We start from the raw sequence: 20,692 nt of genomic DNA, 5'->3' as shown, positions 1-20,692 counted from the left end.
AGTAACAGTCTTCCCTCTTTCTATAGAATCTCTCTCTCATGGCCTCCATCGCCGCCGTTTCGTCGATCACAAAGCTCACACACATTCCCACACCTTCTTTCCCAAACACCAAACCCTCTCCAAAATCCTCTAAATTCGCTCTCATCTCCTCATTCACTCCCTCCACCAACTTCAATTTCAATTTCCACATCGTCGCCGCCGCCCCGCTCCGCCGCTTCTCCGTCCGCGCCGCCCGCGGAAAGTTCGAGCGGAAGAAGCCGCACGTCAACATCGGCACGATCGGCCACGTCGATCATGGAAAAACCACCCTGACCGCCGCGCTCACGATGGCGCTGGCCTCCCTTGGAAACTCCGCCCCGAAGAGGTACGAGGAGATCGACGCCGCTCCCGAGGAGCTGAAGCGCGGCATCACGATCAACACCGCTACCGTCGAGTACGAGACGGAGAACCGCCACTACGCCCACGTCGACTGCCCCGGCCACGCCGACTACGTGAAGAACATGATCACCGGCGCCGCGCAGATGGACGGCGCGATCCTCGTCGTCTCCGGCGCCGATGGCTCTATGCCGCAGACGAAGGAGCACATTTTGCTTGCGAAGCAGGTCGGGGTTCCGAGTATGGTGGTTTTTTTTGAATAAACAGGATCAGGTTGATGATGAGGAGCTGCTGCAGCTGGTGGAATTGGAGGTGAGGGAGTTGCTTTCCACGCATGAATTTCCTGGTGATGATATTCCGATTGTTTCTGGATCTGCATTGCTAGCTTTGAATGCCTTGATTGAGAACCCTAAGATTAAAAGAGGGGAGAATGAGTGGGTTGATAAAATTTACCAGCTGATGAATGAGGTTGATAGCTACATTCCCATTCCGCAGAGGACTGATTTACCGTTTTTGATGGCTATAGAGGATGTTTTCTCGATTACCGGCAGGGGGACTGTGGCTACTGGGAGGGTGGAGAGTGGGACAATCAAGATTGGGGATACAGTAGACATTGTTGGATTGAAGGAGACAAGGAGCACAATTATAACGGGCGTGGAGATGTTTCAGAAGACGTTGGATGAGGCCGTGGCCGGGGATAATGTGGGTTTACTGTTGAGAGGTATTCAGAAGGCTGATATTCAGAGGGGGATGGTGCTGGCTAAGCCTGGCACAATCACGCCTCACAAGAAGTTTATGGTGGTGGTTTATGTGTTGAAAAAGGAGGAAGGTGGGAGGCATTCCCCTTTCTTTACGAATTATATGCCTCAATTTTACATGAGGACCACTGATGTAACGGGGGGCGGTGGTCAGGATCATGAATGATCAAGATGAGGAATCGAAGATGGTGATGCCAGGTGATCATGTGAAAATGGAGGTTGAGCTTATGACACCGGTTGCTTGTGAGCAGGGGATGAGATTTGCTATCAGAGAAGGTGGGAAGATTGTAGGTGCTGGTATCATTCAGTCGATTATCGAGTAGATATAAAGATAAGTTGTGGTTTATTGGGATTCTTTGGCTGCTTTGTGGATTTGGTTTTGACAGTGGTTGTAAGATCGCTTGATTTGTAATATAGGATTGGGGTTTTTTGAGGTTACATGTCTAATGCATTGCATTGCATATTAGTTGAGCTCCAGTATGTCATTATTATAATCCAATGAAAATTGTTCACTTGGTTTCGATTGCTTCTGTTATTAATAGCAATTGCTGTCACCTTAGCTTACTATATCTATATGAGGTTTATGATGCCCTTTTGGTGAACTGGCATACCTATATGTAATTTTTCTTTTCTTACTTGACATTTCATTAAATGAATTTGAATCTGTGTTACTTGAGCAACTATGGTAGTGGAGCTTGGAGAAATCTTCACAAAAAGTAGCCTTGCAGTATTAAGGTACATTATCTTTTGAATATCTTGCCTGTGGCTATGGATTGATTGGGAAATTTAACTACATGAATATCTTTTGGGAAATTACCTATATGTAATTTTTCTTTTCTTACTTGACATTTCATTAAATGAATTTGAATCTGTGTTACTTGAGCAACTATGGTAGTGGAACTTGGAGAAATCTTCACAAAAAGTAGCCTTGCAGTATTAAGGTACATTATCTTTTGAATATCTTGCCTGTGGCTATGGATTGATTGGGAAATTTAACTACATGACTTTTTTTCCCTTTCTAGCGACTCTTATGCGACCCAGATATTTGGTTCATTATGCAACATACATGCTGTACAACATCATTGCTCTGGGAGGATAATCCTTGCATCAAATTTTGATCATCAGAAACTCATGTTATGAAAGTATGCAAGAGTTCGATGATGACAACCATGCGAAAAGAAAGAACACTAGAGTTTTACGTGGTTCGATCGTAAGATCTACGTCCACGGCCAAAGGCAATATGATTCAGTATATTGAGAAAAATGCAGAGATTTACAATCACTCAAGAACTTTCTCCAAGAACTCAACACCTCTAATCTAATTCTAAACCAAGAACTAATCAAGTGATAGTTTGGAGACTCTTTTCTTGAATATCGAAGTAGCAGATTAACTATTTCAGATGCAGCCTTCGTCTGCTTTATATCAGTCCCTTCATCCTCCAACGGCTCTCTTGAGATGTTAGTTATCAAATCAGTTATAACTGTTTCAACGGCTACTTCCCGTTTCTTGGTTTGCATCAACATGCCGAAGTGCTGCATGATGCCGAAGTGCTGCATGATGCCGAAGTTCAGTAAAAATGCCGAGCTCAATAAACCGCCGAGCTCAATAAAACACCGAGCTCACCGAGCTCAATAAAACACCGAGCTCACCGAGCTCAATAAAACGCCGAGCTCAATAATATGTTGAACGAGCTCAACCTCTAACAAATCTGCAGCTGTTGAGAATGACATTGATTTTAGCTTGCTGCATCCAACGGTGATTGTGAGATTATACTCCAACAAACTCCACCTTAATCTCAGAATCAACAATGAATCATAATCCTCTGACAGAACCTCAAACTCATCACTCCACAAGTCCCACCAGCCCCAAGCAGTATTTAAACTTCATGGCTGGCAACGGCTTTGTCAACATATCAGCCGCATTATGCTCAGTAGATATTTTCACCATCTTGACTTCACCTCTCTGTATTTCATCCCTTATGAAGTGCATCCGCACATCTATGTGCTTACTTCTTTCGTGAAACACCTGGTGTTTGGCAAGGCATAAGGCGCTGCTGCTGTCACAGTTTATCTCCACTGTGTCTTGCTTCTCCCCAAAATCTTCTAGGATTCCCTTCAGCCATATTGCTTCTTTCACAGCCTCTGTCATTGCCATGTACTCAGCTTCCGTAGTAGATAAAGCAACCACATGTTGTAATCCAGATTTCCAGCTTATAGCAGTGCCATTTAGGGTGAACACATATCCAGTTTGAGATCTCCTATTATCTCTATTTGATGCATAATCAGAATCGCAAAACCCCACCAGTGCTCCACCTTGATCCTTACAATCTGCCTTGTACAACAGACCATAATCTGAAGCACCCTTCAAGTATCTGAGCAACCACTTCAATGCTATCCAATGCTCTCTCCCATGGTCTGACATAAATCGGCTAGTAACACTTATAGCCTGAGCCAAATCTGGTCTTGTGCATAGCATTGTGTACATTATGCTTCCTATGATGTTTGCATAAGGTATCTTGCTCAGCTCTCTCCTCTCTGAGTCATTCTTTGGTTTCTGATCCATGCTCAACTTAAAGTGAGCAGCCAATGGTGTAGAGACAGGTTTGAAGTCATCAGCCTGAAATTTCTTCAAAACTCTCTGGATGTAATTCCTCTGCAACAACCTGAGCTCTCTCTTTGGCCTATCCCTCAGTATATCCATGCCAAGGATTCTCCTTGCATTTCCAAGATCCTTCATTTCAAACTTGGATTCCAGTTCAGCCTTGATTCTCTCAATCACTCCCAGATCTGCTCCTGCCACAAGCATATCATCAACATACAAAAGTAGAAAAGCAATTGGTACACCATTCCTTTCTCTGATGTAAACACAGCTATCATACTGCGATTTTCTGAAACCAATACTCATCATATGCTCATCAAACTTGAGATACCACTGCCTACTACTTTGCTTCAACCCATACAAACTTCTCTTGAGCAAACACACTTTGTCTTCATTCCCAGCCTCCATGAACCCCTCGGGTTGATGCATATATATTGTTTCTTCAAGTTCACCATGCAAGAAGGCTGTCTTGACATCGAGTTGGTGTAACTCCCAATCATACTTTGCAACAAGAGCAAGCAATATCCTGATGGAACTGTGTTTTACAACCGGAGAGAACACATCATTATAATCAATCCCCTCTTCTTGAGTGAATCCTCTAGCAACAAGCCGTGCCTTAAACCTGACACTTTCAACTTCACCAACTTCAATCTTCATCTTGAAGATCCATTTGCAGCTAATAAGCTTTTGGGTCCCTGGATTCTTCACCAAAATCCAAGTATGGTTTTTGAGTAGTGACTGGATCTCTTCTCTCATAGCTGCAAGCCATTTCTCCTTTTCCTTACTCGACATAGCTTCAGCATAGGTGGATGGCTCTAAGCACTCCAATACCTCAGCAACACAGAGAGCAAAAAAACTCATCTCATAATCACTGAACCTGGCTGGCTTTCTGATCTCTCTTCTGTTTCTGTCCCTGGCTATAATATGTGATCTCTGATCATCATCAATCTGATCTTGTTGCTGGGGTTGCTGTGGACTTGAAGCTTTATGGGAGCTTGAAGCTCCACCCCCATTCTGATCATCTGGATCACTAGGTGGTGGCTGGCCATGCTGAACTTCTTGATCAATAGATATTCTTTCACCCATCTGATCCTCAGTCTTCAAGAATGGCATATGATGCTCATGGAAGACCACATCTCGGCTCACAATTATCTTCTTGTTCCCCTCTTCAGTGCACCACAACCTGTACCCTTTTACTCCATGTTGGTAACCAACCATCACACATTTCTGAGCCCTTGCATCAAGCTTTCCCTGCTTGCAGTGGGCATATGCTCTACAACCGAACACCTTGAACTGATTGTACTCTCTATCTCCACCATACCATCTGACATCTGGGATTTCATTTCCTATAGCTGATGATGGAGAATTGTTAATTAGCACTGCAGCAGTACACACTGCCTCCCCCCAGAACATCTTTGGCAAGCCTGATGACAAAAGCATGCATCTGACTCTATCGAGGAGTGTTCGGTTCATTCTTTCAGCAACTCCGTTTTGTTGCGGATTGGCCGGGACTGTCCTATGCCTTTGTATCCCATTTGATTTGCAGAAAGACTCAAAATCTTCAGATAAGAACTCCAGCCCGTTATCAGTCCTCAAGCACTTGAGAGTGGTGGATTTCTTCAGCTTCATCTCTGTGCACCATTCTCTGAATTTTTCAAATGCTTGTGACTTCTGCTTTAGGATGTATATCCAGACTTTTCTGCTATAATCATCTATTATCGACATGAAATACCTGCCTCCTCCCATAGAAGCAGGCTGAGCTGGACCCCATAAATCACAATGCGCATAGTCAAGAGGTAATTTGGAGGTGTGTTTACCAGCCTTGTATGGTAGCTTCTTGCTCTTTCCCAGAGCACAGTGTTCACATTCCTTGAACCTCTGATCACTTCCAGCCGGAATGACCCCTTTCTTGATCAGTTCTCTCATCCCACTTTCTCCAAGATGGCCGAGCCTCTTGTGCCACAGACTCATATCAGAGTCCTCTGCAAGATTCACTGAAGCAACAACAGTTTCTGCTACTAGATAGTATAAACTGTTTCTTCTCTCAGCAATCAGCAAGATTTTTCCATTAAGTGAGACATTCATATAGCCTTTCTCAGAAGAAAACCTGAAACCTCTAGATTCAAGCATGCCAAGTGAAATCAAATTCCTCTTAATCTCAGGAATGTACCTGACTTGAGTAAGCAGTTTTGTTGATCCATCATGAGCTCTCAATCTGATATCTCCAATGCCTTTGATGTAGCACATCTGATCATTCCCCAACATTACTGACCCGGTTGCCTCAGAAAGGTTTTCAAACCAAGCTTTGTTGGAACAAATATGGAAGCTGCACCCGGAGTCCATTATCCAAGAACTCTCTACCCCACCACTCACCACATTCATGATCTGGGGTGGATCTGTGTCTTCTGCAAGATCAGCCTGATTTTGGGTAGCCTTCTCTTCGTTTTGCTTCCTTTTCCACGAGTAGCAATCCCTTTTGAGATGCCCAGGTTTCTTGCAGTAATGACAGCTTCGCTTCTCCTCATTTTGCTTCTGATACTTAGGCTTTTGATTCTGATTGAATTTCTTTTTCTTGCCTTTGAAAACCTTTACATTCAAGGCTTGACTGCCACTTCCTTCATTTGTCGTCGAAGAGTTCTTTTCCAGCTCCTTTGATCGAAGAGCACACTGAACTTCTTCATATGTGATGCCAGATTCTGCATTCCGGCCAAACAGCATTGCATCTTTAAGATGCTGGAATGTTTTGGGAAGAGCATTCAAGAGCAAGATGGCCTTGTCTTCATTCTTCATGGGGCCATCTACATTCTCCAAATCATCCAGATTCTTGCTGAAATCATCAATCTGCCCTGCGAAGGGTCGGTCTTCAAGAATCTTGTATGAAAAGAGGCGCTGCTTCATGTATAGGCGATTAGCAAGCGACTTGGTCATGTACAGCGCTTCGAGCTTCGTCCATACCCCATGCGCTGTGGTTTCCTTCGCAACCTCGCGCAACACCTTGTCCGTGAGATTGAGAATAATGGCGCTATGGGCTTTCTTGGCAATCTCAGCCTTCTTCCTCACGCTCTTCTCATCGAGATCTTCTTTTTCTTTCCCCTTCGGATCAATTGGCTCGATTGCTTCATCGAGCCCTTGCTGGATCAACAGAGCCTTCATCTTGATCTGCCACAGACCAAAGTCATTCTTCCCCGAGAATTTCTCCGCTTCGTACCTCGTCGTCGTCATCGATATCAACTCCGATTGCGCTTCCCACAGACGGCGCCACTTGTTATGAAAGTATGCAAGAGTTCGATGATGACAACCATGCGAAAAGAAAGAACACTAGAGTTTTACGTGGTTCGATCGTAAGATCTACGTCCACGGCCAAAGGCAATATGATTCAGTATATTGAGAAAAATGCAGAGATTTACAATCACTCAAGAACTTTCTCCAAGAACTCAACACCTCTAATCTAATTCTAAACCAAGAACTAATCAAGTGATAGTTTGGAGACTCTTTTCTTGAATATCGAAGTAGCAGATTAACTATTTCAGATGCAGCCTTCGTCTGCTTTATATCAGTCCCTTCATCCTCCAACGGCTCTCTTGAGATGTTAGTTATCAAATCAGTTATAACTGTTTCAACGGCTACTTCCCGTTTCTTGGTTTGCATCAACATGCCGAAGTGCTGCATGATGCCGAAGTGCTGCATGATGCCGAAGTGCTGCATGATGCCGAAGTGCTGCATGATGCCGAAGTTCAGTAAAAATGCCGAGCTCAATAAACCGCCGAGCTCAATAAAACACCGAGCTCACCGAGCTCAATAAAACACCGAGCTCACCGAGCTCAATAAAACGCCGAGCTCAATAATATGTTGAACGAGCTCAACCTCTAACAAATCTGCAGCTGTTGAGAATGACATTGATTTTAGCTTGCTGCATCCAACGGTGATTGTGAGATTATACTCCAACAACTCAAAATGGGTGTATATCTTTTGAATTGAATGAGAGTCCCAATTTCTGCCTGAGATATCTTTGTAAATTTTCAGACTGATTTACTGAGATCTTGATTCGTAAGATTATCTGTTTACTGTTTTACCATCTCTAGAAGACAGCATGTATGAATTGAAGCTGCTGAAAACTAAGGTGACCGTTAAAATGAATCCCACACATATCTGAGTTGGAGGTGAAAGTCTGAAACTAATTTGACCATGAAATTAGATGAGCTATGACTAGTAAGAAATTACGATTCCCGTTTCTGCTTAGAAACAAAAGGCTAAATTTAGTAAAACAAGATACATGATTCATGCATTGCCCTAAACGGCTAAACCATCAAGTATTATGGACAAGAACTGTAAAGAAGTAGAGACAAATCTGATAGGTTTATATTACTGATGTATAGTACTGGAAAATACCACTTAGAATTTCACAAGCTATAGATGCAGAAGATAGAGATCTTATTTATGTAAAATCCTAGTATAACACGATATCATCAAACACAAATATCTGTAAGCCTGTCATGACACTGAGTCAACTCAACTTTAGTCTTTAATTTGAAGGTGTCCCATTTGCAAAGTGCAAACCCCTTGTGCTTCTTCTTGATGAATCCATCTGCCTCCACATCGATCGACTTCTCCTCCGCACCATGCTTACCCGCCTCAGCCACCTGCACATCTTTTCAGCAAAGTGAACTTTTTTCTCAGGACTCTGTTGGTTCTTCTGGTGATATTTGTTTTTGTCTTTGTTTGTAGGCTTGTTGTTGAGAACCTCTTGCACGTTGGGGAAATTGGGACAGTCCCCAATCATGCTCGGCATCCGTTGGAGATATTCATCCATGGAGTAGCTGCTGCTATGGTAGTCATAGCTCCTGTGCATGATTTTGGCCTAATTTTGCAGCCTCACTTTCGTCAGAAATAGTATGCGGTATAAGTACTTATATTGCAAAAGATGTTCCTCTTTTTCCCTTTGGATGTGAATGAATCTGATGCTTTTCTTTAGTTCGTTGCCATATGTTTTCCTTGTGTTACTGTATTTTGGAATAATATGTCTAGGAGTAGTGGGAGATGATGCAAGGTAAAGTTGCGACTCTGGACGATTGCTGTCCGTTAAAACCATTATAAGTGTTTTGTTTGGGGTTATAAATGTGGCTTAAATGGTCCAAAATTATCAAAGAAGTCCATTACAGCATAACTGTAATACTAAAACAAGAAAACAAACACAAAATTTTAGGCAATATAACACGAGAAAATCGGGTTTATAGGGTAATTTATGTTTAAAATAACGTAAATGTACCAATTTTATTATCTCTTCCATATATGGGAAAAACGCCACCCACATTGGCGTGTTTTTAAGTAAAAACGCCACCCGGATTGGCGTGTTTTTAAGTGAAAACGCCACCCTTACTGGCGTTTTACAATTTTGAACCGTATGTCGTCGTATTTTATGGAAATACAGGTAAGTTAAAAACGCCGACGTGGTTGGCGTGTTACATAAAAAAATGCCGACGGGGTTGGCGTGTTACGTTAAAAACGCCACAGCCATCTGCGTGTTTTATGCCTAAAAACGCCACACATGTAGGCGTGTTTATACCCAAAGACGCCTATGGAGTTGGCGTCTCAACCATAAACACGCCTACCCCGTCGGCGTGTTTGGCTGGAACCAGTTATCAGTCGAAACTCTCCCGTAAGCGCGAACCCTAATCACTTTCCCTCCCCTAAATGCGAAAAACCTTCCCCAAGGCGAAAACTCGTTAAGAAAACCTTTGCTCAGGTTGACCCGGTGGTGAATTTGAGCGTGGAGATTTCGATTTTGGCTCATTCTTCCAAACATTAGTCTTCCTATTTGGTTAGTATGTTTAATTTTTGACTCATTCTTCCAAACATTAGTCTACCAATATTTGATGGATTGTTATGCTAGTATATATTGTATAATTTATATAATTATTTGATGGATTGTTATGATAGTATATACTATATATTGTAGTATAATTTTTTACCAATATTTGATAAATTGTTATGATAGTATATATTGACGGGTACTTAATCGAAATATTTTGACCAATTTTTGGCTCACTCTACATAATGATGAATGTGAAAATAAAACATATTTATTTGTGTTTTACATTATTGCAGATAGTATGACGTGGTGTGTCAATTTATATTGGGGTGGAAAGATAATTCCCGGACCAGTTATTTCATATGATCCTCCTTTTGCAAAAGGATTCATTATGTTGGATGAAAGTATTTCCTACGATAAGCTTGTGGAAACAATTTGTGAAAGAATGAGGATAAACATATTTGAAAACAAAGTTCAAATAGTATGGAGACGTAATATATTCTATGGATCTTCAGACACGTTTATAGGTATGCTACTAGAAGAAGTATGCATGCCACTAATGTTTAGTGAGAGTATGGCTACAGGAGGTCAAATTGAATTATATGTTGGGTATTCGGCAATTACTCAACAAAATAGTCATCATCTCATAAGTTATGATGTTGGTACGTCTACGAGAGGCTAAGAACCATGTTTCGCTGCAACACAAGATTTTGATTTTGGAGGCGTGCATTTAGGGGACAATGACAATTGTGATGTGGTTGAGGGCATAATAGGTCCTGATAAAGCCGACTTTCTTGATCCACAATCATCTTATGATTCTGAAGATGTCGACCCGGATAGTACAGACTCAGATGGTGATCCGTCGGATGATGAACAATTTGTTGCTTCAAGACCATCCATTCCAGTTGGAGAAACAGCAGTTGGAGAAACAACAGTTGGAGGAAGAGCAGTTGGAGGAAGAGTAGTTCCACAGTTCCCACAGCCTGGAATCAACTATTTTCGCACCTTACTAGGTCCATATGATAGTTTTGATCTAAAAAACTTTGAGTCTGCTGATCCCAATGTGCATTATTGGAGTGAAAAAAATCCGAGCAATGTCGGTTTGCATACTAAATTTAGAACGAAGTTGGAATTGAAGTCAGCTGTGACTTTTTGGCATTTGGAAAAAATCCGACAATATACAGTTGCTGAAAGTAAAGGAAAGAGATGGCATGCAGTTTGTAAGTGGTCACAAGGAAATCCGAAGGATACCTCATTACCGAAATGTTTGTGGGAGTGCCGAGCAACATTGAGAAAGCATGATGAACATTGGCAAATTCGAATGTTTAGCACTGGTCATACTTGCATGGGGGATCGTAATTATAATGGGCACGCTAATCTTTCGTCGGGTATGATAGCGTTGAGTGTTCGACATCAGATAGAAAATGATCCTTGCTACAAGGTAAAAGCAATTGTGGCGGATATTGAAAATAGATTTCATGTGAAAGTTAGTTACAAGAAAGCATGGTATACTCGGAGGACAGCTATTGAGCTTGTGTATGGTTCGTGGGAGTGGAATTTCAAAGTTTTACCAGCTTATTTGAATGAGTTGCAAAGACAAAATCCTGGCACAATTGTCGAATGGTTGCATGATGACAGATTAAGCAACAGTATGAAAAAGGTTTTCAAGTACGTATTTTGGGCTTTTGGTCCAGCTGTGGAGGCTTTTCAACTATGCAAACCAGTTTTAACGGTTGATGGAACTCATTTACGTAGACGATGTCGAGGTAAAATTCTTATTGCCGTTGGATTTGATGCTAATAAGAAATGTTTGCCTATTGCATATGTCATTGTTGATGAGGAAACCATAGAAAGTTGGAATTGGTTTATGGAACGTATTAGACTTCATGTAGCCAAGCATGAAATATGTGTAATATCTGATAGGCATGTGGGAATCATAAATGCAATGAATTCTCCCATATGGAAAGAAGAACTCAATGTCGGTCATCACAGATTTTGCTTGGTACATATTAGAAAGAATGTGCTGCAGAATCACAAAGGTATCATGGTCAAAAGACTTGTTTGGAAAATGGGTATTGCTACCAAAAAGCGCAAGTTTAAGAACAGACGCCGTTTACTTCGAGACGTCAACAACGAGGCTTTGCAGTACCTTGATGCCGTGGAGTTAGAAAAATGGAATTTGGCATATGACAAACACAAAAGATGGGGTGAGGTGACCACTAATATGGTGGAATCTTACAACAATGTGTTGAGAAGCGCAAGACAACTCCCAATTAAAGCTTGCATTGATATGATATTTTGGAGGACAATAGAATGGTTCAATGACCGGTCAATTGCATCAACACAGTGTGCCACACCACTTACCCCGTGGGCGCATGAAAATGTGTGCAAAAACGATGTAAAAGGTCAATTACATAATGTGAGAGCACCAAACACAATTGCAGGACTTTATGTGGTTCGAACAAAACGTCGAATTGGTGGAAAGGGTGGTAATAAGTGGAAGGTAAAGTACTTGGAGTCGAACTGCACATGCAGCGGCAGTTGCACGGTTTAGAAACGACAACATGTTGTCGCTTGTTGACCCTGTATACCGCACAAGTGTTTGGGTACACCAATATTCTACGGTGTTCAATCCACTCAGACACCAAGATTATTGGGCCGTGCCTGGATGGACTTTGCAGTGTTCACGAACTCAGCTAATGCCTCGAAGTCGCGATCGATACCGTACAACTAGGATTCCTAATCAGATGGATGTCCGTGAAGCTGACCAGCCATGAGCTCGACGCCGTTGTAAACATTGCCGTCAACCAGGTCATGACAGGCGCAATTGCCCCACTTCTTGAATGTTTGGACTTATGCATTGTGTAATATTTGGATTTATGTATTGAGTAATATTTGGACTTATGCATTGTGTAATACAGAATGAGTGGTTTCCGTGACTAAAATCTCGAACGGAAACGTCAAGTATAAAACGCCAACCAAATTGGCGTTTTTAAGTCAACACGCCATTCTCTTCGGCGTGTCTCATTTACTACACACGCCAACCCGAAAGGCGTTTTTTACTTATACACGCCAACCAAGTTGGCGTGTTTTAACGTAATTGTATTTGGAGAAAATACGAGTAAAATACGACGACATTATAAAACGGCAACTGGGCTGGCGTCTTTACTTATAGACACGCCAATGCGGGTGGCGTTTTCCCCATTTATGGAAGAGATAACAAAATGGGTACATTTTTGTTATTTTAAAGGTAAAGTAGTCTATAAATCCGATTTTGTCATATAACACTCGTATATAATCCATCTAGCTTTTAGTAATTACATGCACATACCAACAGTACGTTTAACAGTTATATGGTAAGGAATAAGTACAGTTGTATAACACATTGAATCTTTGATTTCCCTGTTACATTTTTAGGTTATATCTTGTATTTTGCTTGACTTTAATACATGTTTAGTGATATTACAGCAACAAACTACACAAAAAAAAAAGTTTATCTTAGTCTATTGCAAAGTCGCAAAGTGAAGAAGTCATACCTTTTGAATTTTATTTAATTCGGCTGCCATTTCCAGAGTCATTTAAGCCTCTCCATGATGAACTGATCACAACTTTGAAACTGGACTTTGAAATTTCTTGAGTCCACGTGATGGGGTACGTACTAAACAAGCCCAATAGCAGTGACAGCTCGGCCAGCCCAAAGCCCAAGAGTTCAGTTCGGCATTACCAAAGAGTTCGGCCTCAGCCTACAGCTCGGTAAAAGCCAACCAATCAAGCTCTGCTCTCAGGTCGGCATCAAGCTCTACTCTCAGATCGGCAACCAAAGCAGTTCGGTCTCGGTATTCGACCGAACAAGGAGTTAGTGGACCCATACCGGATGTCCAACACACCCACTACCACGTGATGTCAGTTCAGGCCACGATCGTAGGCCATGACCTACGCTTCACCCACGATCTTAGGCCATAACCTACACGACATCCACGACTTAGGGTGGTGACGCAAGCCATGATCTGAGTTCATTATATAAATAGAACTTAGATCTGATAGAAGAGGTTAGAATCTCTCTAGAGAAACAATCATATAGCAAGTCTGTGTTGTAAGCTGTATTTGGCAGATCAAGCAATACAAACCTGCCCCCATTTCTCCCCGTGGACGTAGATTTACCTCAGTAAATCGAACCACGTTAAATTCTCTGTGTCGTGATTTATTTTTACGAGCATTTATCATCATCAATAATTCGCGGAATCATCACTGGCGCCGTCTGTGGGAAACAGAGAACAAAATTTGTGATAAAGCGAATTTTTGATCCATTTTTTCCACCCAAAAAATGCATACCAGATCGCAGAGTACCCGTATTCCTGCCCGTGAGAACCAGGAGGAAGCCAATCCATCCCATAGGTCGGGAAAACAGCCTAGGGATAAATCCACCACCAGTTCTCATGGTGGAGGAACAAGCCGCTCCAAAAGCCGTCACACCGAGTCTTCCCAGCAGCCCGATTTGAACGAGGCTGTCAAGCTGTTTTTGGCGGAAAAGCAGGAGGAATTCTTAACCTTCCTGCAAAAAAAGCCAAAAGCAGCCGGGGACAAAAACGGCGGATTCTCCCTCTCCCTCCATACGAGACAGTCACTACCGCAGTAGTGTCATGTCTTCCAGAAGAAAGAATCCTCGGTACCGGAATCACAGGAGAACTCCATCTCCTCCATACCGAAGAAATGTCGGGTTCGCCATGTACGGAGCACTGAGGACTCCGTTCTCGGACGATATCACCCGAACTCCCCTTCCACAGAACTACCGAACTCCGTCGATAACCTATGACGGACTCGTGGATCCTCATGACTTCATGGGACGCTATCAGTATAATATGGCGAACCAGAGTCTCAATGAGGTCCATATGTGCAAGCTGTTCCCCGAGCTGCTCATCGGGAACGCCAGAAGGTGGTTCGACAGCCTTCCTCAAGGCAGCATTAGATCCTACCGAGATCTGATGGATGCTTTCCACAGGAGGTTCTTTCAGAAAGCGGAAGCCCGAATCACTTCGGCTCAGCTGCTTTCCATTCGTCAAGGTCGCGACGAAAAAATCAGCGACTTTATGACAAGATTCCACAAGGAATGCCTGCAAGTGGACGATCTCAACGATCTGCTTGTCATCTCGGCATTCCAAAATGGAATCCTGCCCGGAGCTCTCTACAGGAAGCTCGTTGAGTGCGGTCCGCAGACAGCTCAGGAAATGTGGGACATTGCGGACCAGTACTCCCGAGCCGATGAGGCAGACCGTCGCAAACGGTCGTTAGACAGCTCATCGTCCCGAGGAGACAGGAGGAAGCCCGATCATAGCGATCAGGGACATCCTCGCCGAACTCCTTTTGGCGATCAGGGACATCCTCGCCGAACTCCTTTTGAAAGGATTCAAAGGACTCCGGTGCAAGACAGATTGGGACCCCGTCTCAATCCCGAGAAGCCGCCCGCTCAGTTCGTACCGCTGAACAAGCCAAGAGCGGAAATTTTCGAACTACACTCCGACCTGTTCGAAAAGCCAAAGCGGATGACGAAATCTGCCGCGCGCCGACCCCAGGATAACTACTGCTCCTACCATCAAGACCACGGTCACGATACCGAGGAGTGCAGAAACTTGGCTGCAGGTATCGATGTTCTTGTGAGGGCAGGGACATTGAAAAAATACCAAAGCAAGCAATCAAAGAAGAATAAGAAGCAGAGAGGTGCGAACTGCGCTCCTCAGGATCCGAAAAGGCAGCCGGATCCCGAAGACGATGACGAGCCGCAATATGATGGAGTAATCCTGACTATTGACGCTCTCCCTGCCGGGAAGACCAAGTCGTCCCTGAAGTCAGAGCGCAGGGGCTCCAATCGAGAGGAGCCAACGCATAAAAGGCTGAAGCAGGACGAAGTGATTACGTTCTCGGATGCTGATCCCGTCCCGGCCATCTCTCCTCACCAAGACGCCATTGTCATCCAAGCCGGAGTGGCAAACAAACTGATCCACAGGGTGTTTGTGGATACAGGAGCGTCAGTCAGCATTCTTTTTAAAGAGTGCTTCGACAAACTAGAAGTGGACCCAGCTCGGCTCAGCCCGGCTCCGCTTCCCCTGAAGAGCTTCGCCCAGGAGGACACCCGCCCTGAAGGTATTATCAGCCTTCCGATCACGGTGGGGAAAGCGCCTACTAGCTCCAGTACGATGATTGAGTTTTTCGTGGTAAAAGCTCGGTCCCCGTACAACGTCATCCTGGGAAGAGACTGGCTCAACACAGTTCGGGCCGTTTGCTCCACCTATCACCTCACCATCAAGATCCCTACTAAAGGAGGGATAGCGGTCATCCGAGGTGACCAAAAAAGAGCAAAGGAATGCCTGCAAATTGCGCTTAGAAGTGCCGAGCAGTCAGATCGGCACCACCAAGCATAGCAATCACAGCAGCCGGAGTCAGAGGCGATGACCGAAGTCATACCGGAGCCGAACTCGATGACAGTTCAGTTGTACGAAGACGATCCATCCAGAACGGTTAAGATCGGCTTCGCGGGAACGCCTCTACTTCGGGAAAAAACCATCCAGCTCCTCAAGGAGTACAAAGACGTCTTTGCATGGTCTCCGTTGGACATGACCGGAGTGCCCCCCGAGGTAATCACTCATCGTTTAAATATTGATCCTTCGGTCCGGCCGATAAAACAGAAGCAAAGACTCTTTGCGGCAGAACGAAGTCAAGTCATCCATGACGAAGTCCGTCAATTATTGAAGGCGGATGTGTTATTCGAAGTGAAGTATCCTTCGTGGGTGGCCAATCCTGTCATGATCAAGAAAAAGGAAGGAGGATGGCGGATGTGCATAGATTTCACCGATCTAAATAAGCACTGTCCCAAAGATTGCTATCCCCTTCCGAACATAGATAAAAAAGTAGAAGCTCTGATAGGCTTTGAAATTTTTTGTTTTCTTGATCTATACAAAGGATACCATCAGGTTTTAATGGATGAGATTGACGCTTCAAAAACGGCCTTCATTACTGATTTCGGCATTTTCGCTTATAAAAAGATGCCATTCGGTTTAAAGAATGCCGGAGCCACTTATCAAAGGATGGTAGACAAGCTTTTTCGGCACCTGATTGGAAAGGAAGTCGAAGTATATGTTGACGATATAGTCGTCAAAAGCAAAAGCACTTCGGAGTACGAGCACAACCTCAAGTCCACTCTCAACGTGCTCAAGAAAGCCAACCTCAAACTTAATCCCCAAAAGTGTACCTTTTGGTAGATTCGGGAAAGTTTCTGGGTTGTTGGGTTTCAAAAGACGGACTCAAGGCAAACCCCTCAAAAGTTCAAGTCGTTCAGAACATGGCAATGCCGAAGTCCATACATGACGTGCAAAGGCTAACCGGATGTCTAGCCGCACTGAGTCGATTCCTTTCCCAAGCAGCCGAAAAGCAACTGCCGTTCTTCAAGGTGTTGAAAAAGGCACCAAAGTTCGAGTGGGGAGCCGAGCAGAAAAAGGCCTTTGACGAGCTCAAAAGTTATCTAGCCGAGCTTCCTATTCTCTCTGCTCCAGCCGAAGCCGAAGTACTATTCTTATACTTAGCGGCATCGGATCAAACCATCAGCGCGGTGCTTGTACGAGAAGAAGGCCTAAAGCAGTTTCCCATCTACTTTACAAGCCGAGCATTAAGAGGTCCAGAAACAAGGTATCAACCTCTGGAAAAAATTGCTCTGGCGTTAGTAAATGCAGCAAGGAGACTGCGGCCATACTTCTATGCTCACAAGGTATGCGTCTTAACCGATCTACCTCTTCGGCAAGTTTTGACCAAGCCAGAAGCATCGGGCAGAATCGCCAAGTGGGCTATAGAGTTGGGAGAGCACACAATTGAATATCTACCTCGGAAAGCCATCAAGGGACAAGCCTTGGCAGATTTTCTTGCAGAAGCGAAGTTCGATCAAGCAATTCCTATTATTGCCGAACAGAAGAATTCTGCCAATGCCGAACTAGCACAACCCTTGGAATCCGAAGTAGAGCCGCCGGACTGCTGGAGCGGATTCGTAGATGGAGCTTCAAACAAGATGGGAAGTGGAGCTGGTATTTTACTTGTCGCTCCCGACGGACACGAGGTAACCTACTCACTTCGTTTCCTATTCCCCACTACTAATAATGAGGCCGAGTACGAAGCCCTCCTGGCCGGACTCCAGTTAGCGCAAAGTCTACTCGTCAAATCTCTCAAAGTCCATTGTGATTCACAAGTCATAGTAAATCACATGTTGGGTACAAGTGAAGCCCGTGACGAGAGAATGAAGAAGTATTTGGACAAAGCGCAAAGCATCAGCCGAAGTTTCTCCTATTTTCGGATAATCCGCATTCCCAGAGCGGAAAATAGCCGAGCAGATACCTTAAGTAAGTTGGCCTCAGATCCGAGCTCAAAGGCGGAAGAATTAATGCATCGAAGCATTGATGAAGCCGAGGTACATTCTGTATCCAGCTCGCCGAACTGGATGACGCCGATCTTGCAGTATCTGGATCAAGGACAATTGCCCGAGGATAAGAGAGAAGCTCGGAAGATCACGTGCCGAGCTCTTCGGTACGAACTTCATGAAGGAGTCCTCTTTAGAAAGTCTTACCTCCAGCCGTTATTGCGGTGCGTAGGACCAGAAGAGACGGACTACATCCTCAGAGAAGTTCATGAAGGATCGTGCGGTAGCCACATCGGAGCCAGAGCTTTGGCTAAAAAAGTTCTGAGATGGGGATATTATTGGCCAACCATGGTACAAGAGGCAGTGCAGCTCGTCAAGAAGTGTACGAAGTGCCAAATTCATGCAAATGTCCCAAGGATGCCGCAGACCGATCTATACACTATGCAAAGCCCTTGGCCTTTCATGCAATGGGGCATAGACATAGTGGGACCACTTCCTCAAGCTCCTCGGCAAATGAAATTCCTTATCGTTGCCGTGGACTACTTCACGAAGTGGGTGGAGGCTGAACCATTAGCTACGATAACGAGCTCAAAGGCATTGGACTTCGTCTGGAAGAACATAGTGTGCCGATTTGGCATACCCCACATCCTCATCTCGGATAATGGGACTCAGTTCACCGACAAGACGTTCAAGAATTGGTGCCAAGAGCTGAACATACAACAGCGGTTCACTTCGGTCTCCCATCCCCAAGCAAACGGACAAACGGAAGTAACGAACCGGATTCTGGTGAAAGGGTTGAAAGCTCGGTTAGAACAAGCCAAAGGACAATGGGTAGAAAATCTCCCTCAAGTCCTATGGTCCTACCGAACTACACCCAAAACCTCCAACGGTGAAACTCCGTATAGTCTGGTGTACGGCACTGAAGCCGTAATTCCGGTGGAGATCGGCGTACCCAGTCCCCGAACTCTAAATTTCTCCTCAGAAATGAATGACGACGGACTGAGAGCAGAACTAGATCTCGCCGAAGAAAGAAGAGAATTGGCGTGCATAAAAGCAGCCAAGTATAAGGAGCAAGTAGCCCGGTATTATAACCAAAGGGTGAAAAAGCTTCAATTTCAAGTGGGAGATCTCGTCTTGAGAAACAACGAAGTAAGCCGAGCAGAAAAGCTGGGCAAACTCGAACCCACATGGGAGGGTCCATATCGGGTGTCAGAAGTCCTCGGCAAAGGGTCTTATAAATTGACTCACATGTCAGGAGAACAAGTACCCCGAACATGGCACGTCTCCAACCTCAAGAAGTTCCACTTGTAAGAGACAAGTCCGGTCAGTCCGTCTCGTGTCTAGTTCGGTCATAGGGGTATGTGTTTTTATTTGTTTGTTTTTTACTTGCACCTTTTACTTGTCGTTTTATAAAAAGTTTAAAGTTTTTTCTTTCGTCTTTTTCATTTTTTTCTCTATGTGTTTTGTCCCTATGTGCTTGTCGTCTCTTACAAATGGTACCAAGGTATATCGTTCTTTAAAGACTGATCCCCTTTTTAGATCGATTATTAAAGACTATTGTGAGTCCAAGCTTCTAAGGAGGATATAAGACCACAATTCAGCTTAACAAGCAGTCCGTCTGAAACGAACTGCAATAAGCCAACGATTGTGAGTCCAAGCTTCCAAGGAGGATACAAGACCGCAATTCAGCTTAACAAGCACTTCGTCTGATACGAACTGCAATAAGGGAAAGTCCGATCCACGCGATAAACCTCGCCGAATTAGGACGACCAAGTTCGGTCAAAGAAGTTTACCTCATAAGACCGGGGATGACCATGTCTAGTCAAAGAGGTTTACTGCATAAGACCACTTCGGTTAACTGGGAAAGTCCGATCCACGCGATAAAACTCGCCGAATTAGGACAAGGGAAAGTTCGATCCCGGCGACAAAAATCGCAAAATTAGAACACAAACCAAGTCCGGTCAAAGATGTTTATTTCATCAGACCAAAGACGAGTCCGGTCGAAGATGTTTATTTCATCAGACCAAAGACGAGTTCGGTCAAAGGCGTTTATTTCATCAGACCAAAGACGAGTCCGGTCAAAGATGTTTATTTCATCAGACCAAGGACCAAGTCCGGTCAAAGAAGTTTACTTCATAAGACCGAGGACAAGTACGATGAAATTTTTTCGCTAAGCTGTAAATACAGTGTTAGAAGCGAAAACAAAATTTCATTTATCAAATCTTGTTCGGCATACAACTCCGCTACCCTACAAAATGGCGTTACGCTATTACAAAGGACTATTCTACCGTCCAGGGTTGCTGAAGTTAAGCCACCTATCTGCAAAATCCTCTGGAAGCCGAGTTCGGTTGTTCCGAGCAGATGAAGAATAAGCAGGTCGACGAGATGCTATCCTCGACCCAACGCCTCTTCCCCGAGCCCGAGAAGTCCTAACACCTCGGCGATGAAGAGTCTCTGCAATAAGCATCTGCTGATCTTGCTCGCTCATAGTCACAACTCCTCGGCGAATTTCAGTCCGTCCCCGTCTTGACGATTCCGGTTGCTCCTGAGCCCGTTCTCGTCTTGACGTTTCCGGCTGTTCCGGAGTTCGTTGTTGGCTGGGAGTAGGATTTTGAACAAGGGAACCAGAGGTTTGATCTGGAGTGCGAGCATCTGTTGGCACGATATGCCGAAGGAATCTTTCTATGGAGGGGCGCCGAGAAAGAACAATGTCGTACCGAGAAGCCCAGCGCCGTAATGATTTCACAACTTGTTGGC

The 20,692-nt window shown here is 44.2% G+C and overlaps 1 pseudogene; it reads left to right on the top strand.

Moving 5' to 3' along the window:
- Window positions 1–8: 8 nt before the first annotated feature.
- LOC121791216 lies at window positions 9–1,702 on the top strand (annotated as a pseudogene).
- The last annotated feature ends 18,990 nt before the right edge of the window (window positions 1,703–20,692 follow it).

The sequence above is a fragment of the Salvia splendens genome, unplaced genomic scaffold (genome assembly GCF_004379255.2).
Source record: "Salvia splendens isolate huo1 unplaced genomic scaffold, SspV2 ctg750, whole genome shotgun sequence".
NCBI classification, from domain to species: Eukaryota; Viridiplantae; Streptophyta; class Magnoliopsida; order Lamiales; family Lamiaceae; genus Salvia; species Salvia splendens.
The sequence above is the reverse complement of the archived record's forward strand: the minus strand, read 5'-3'. Positions and strand labels throughout refer to the sequence as shown.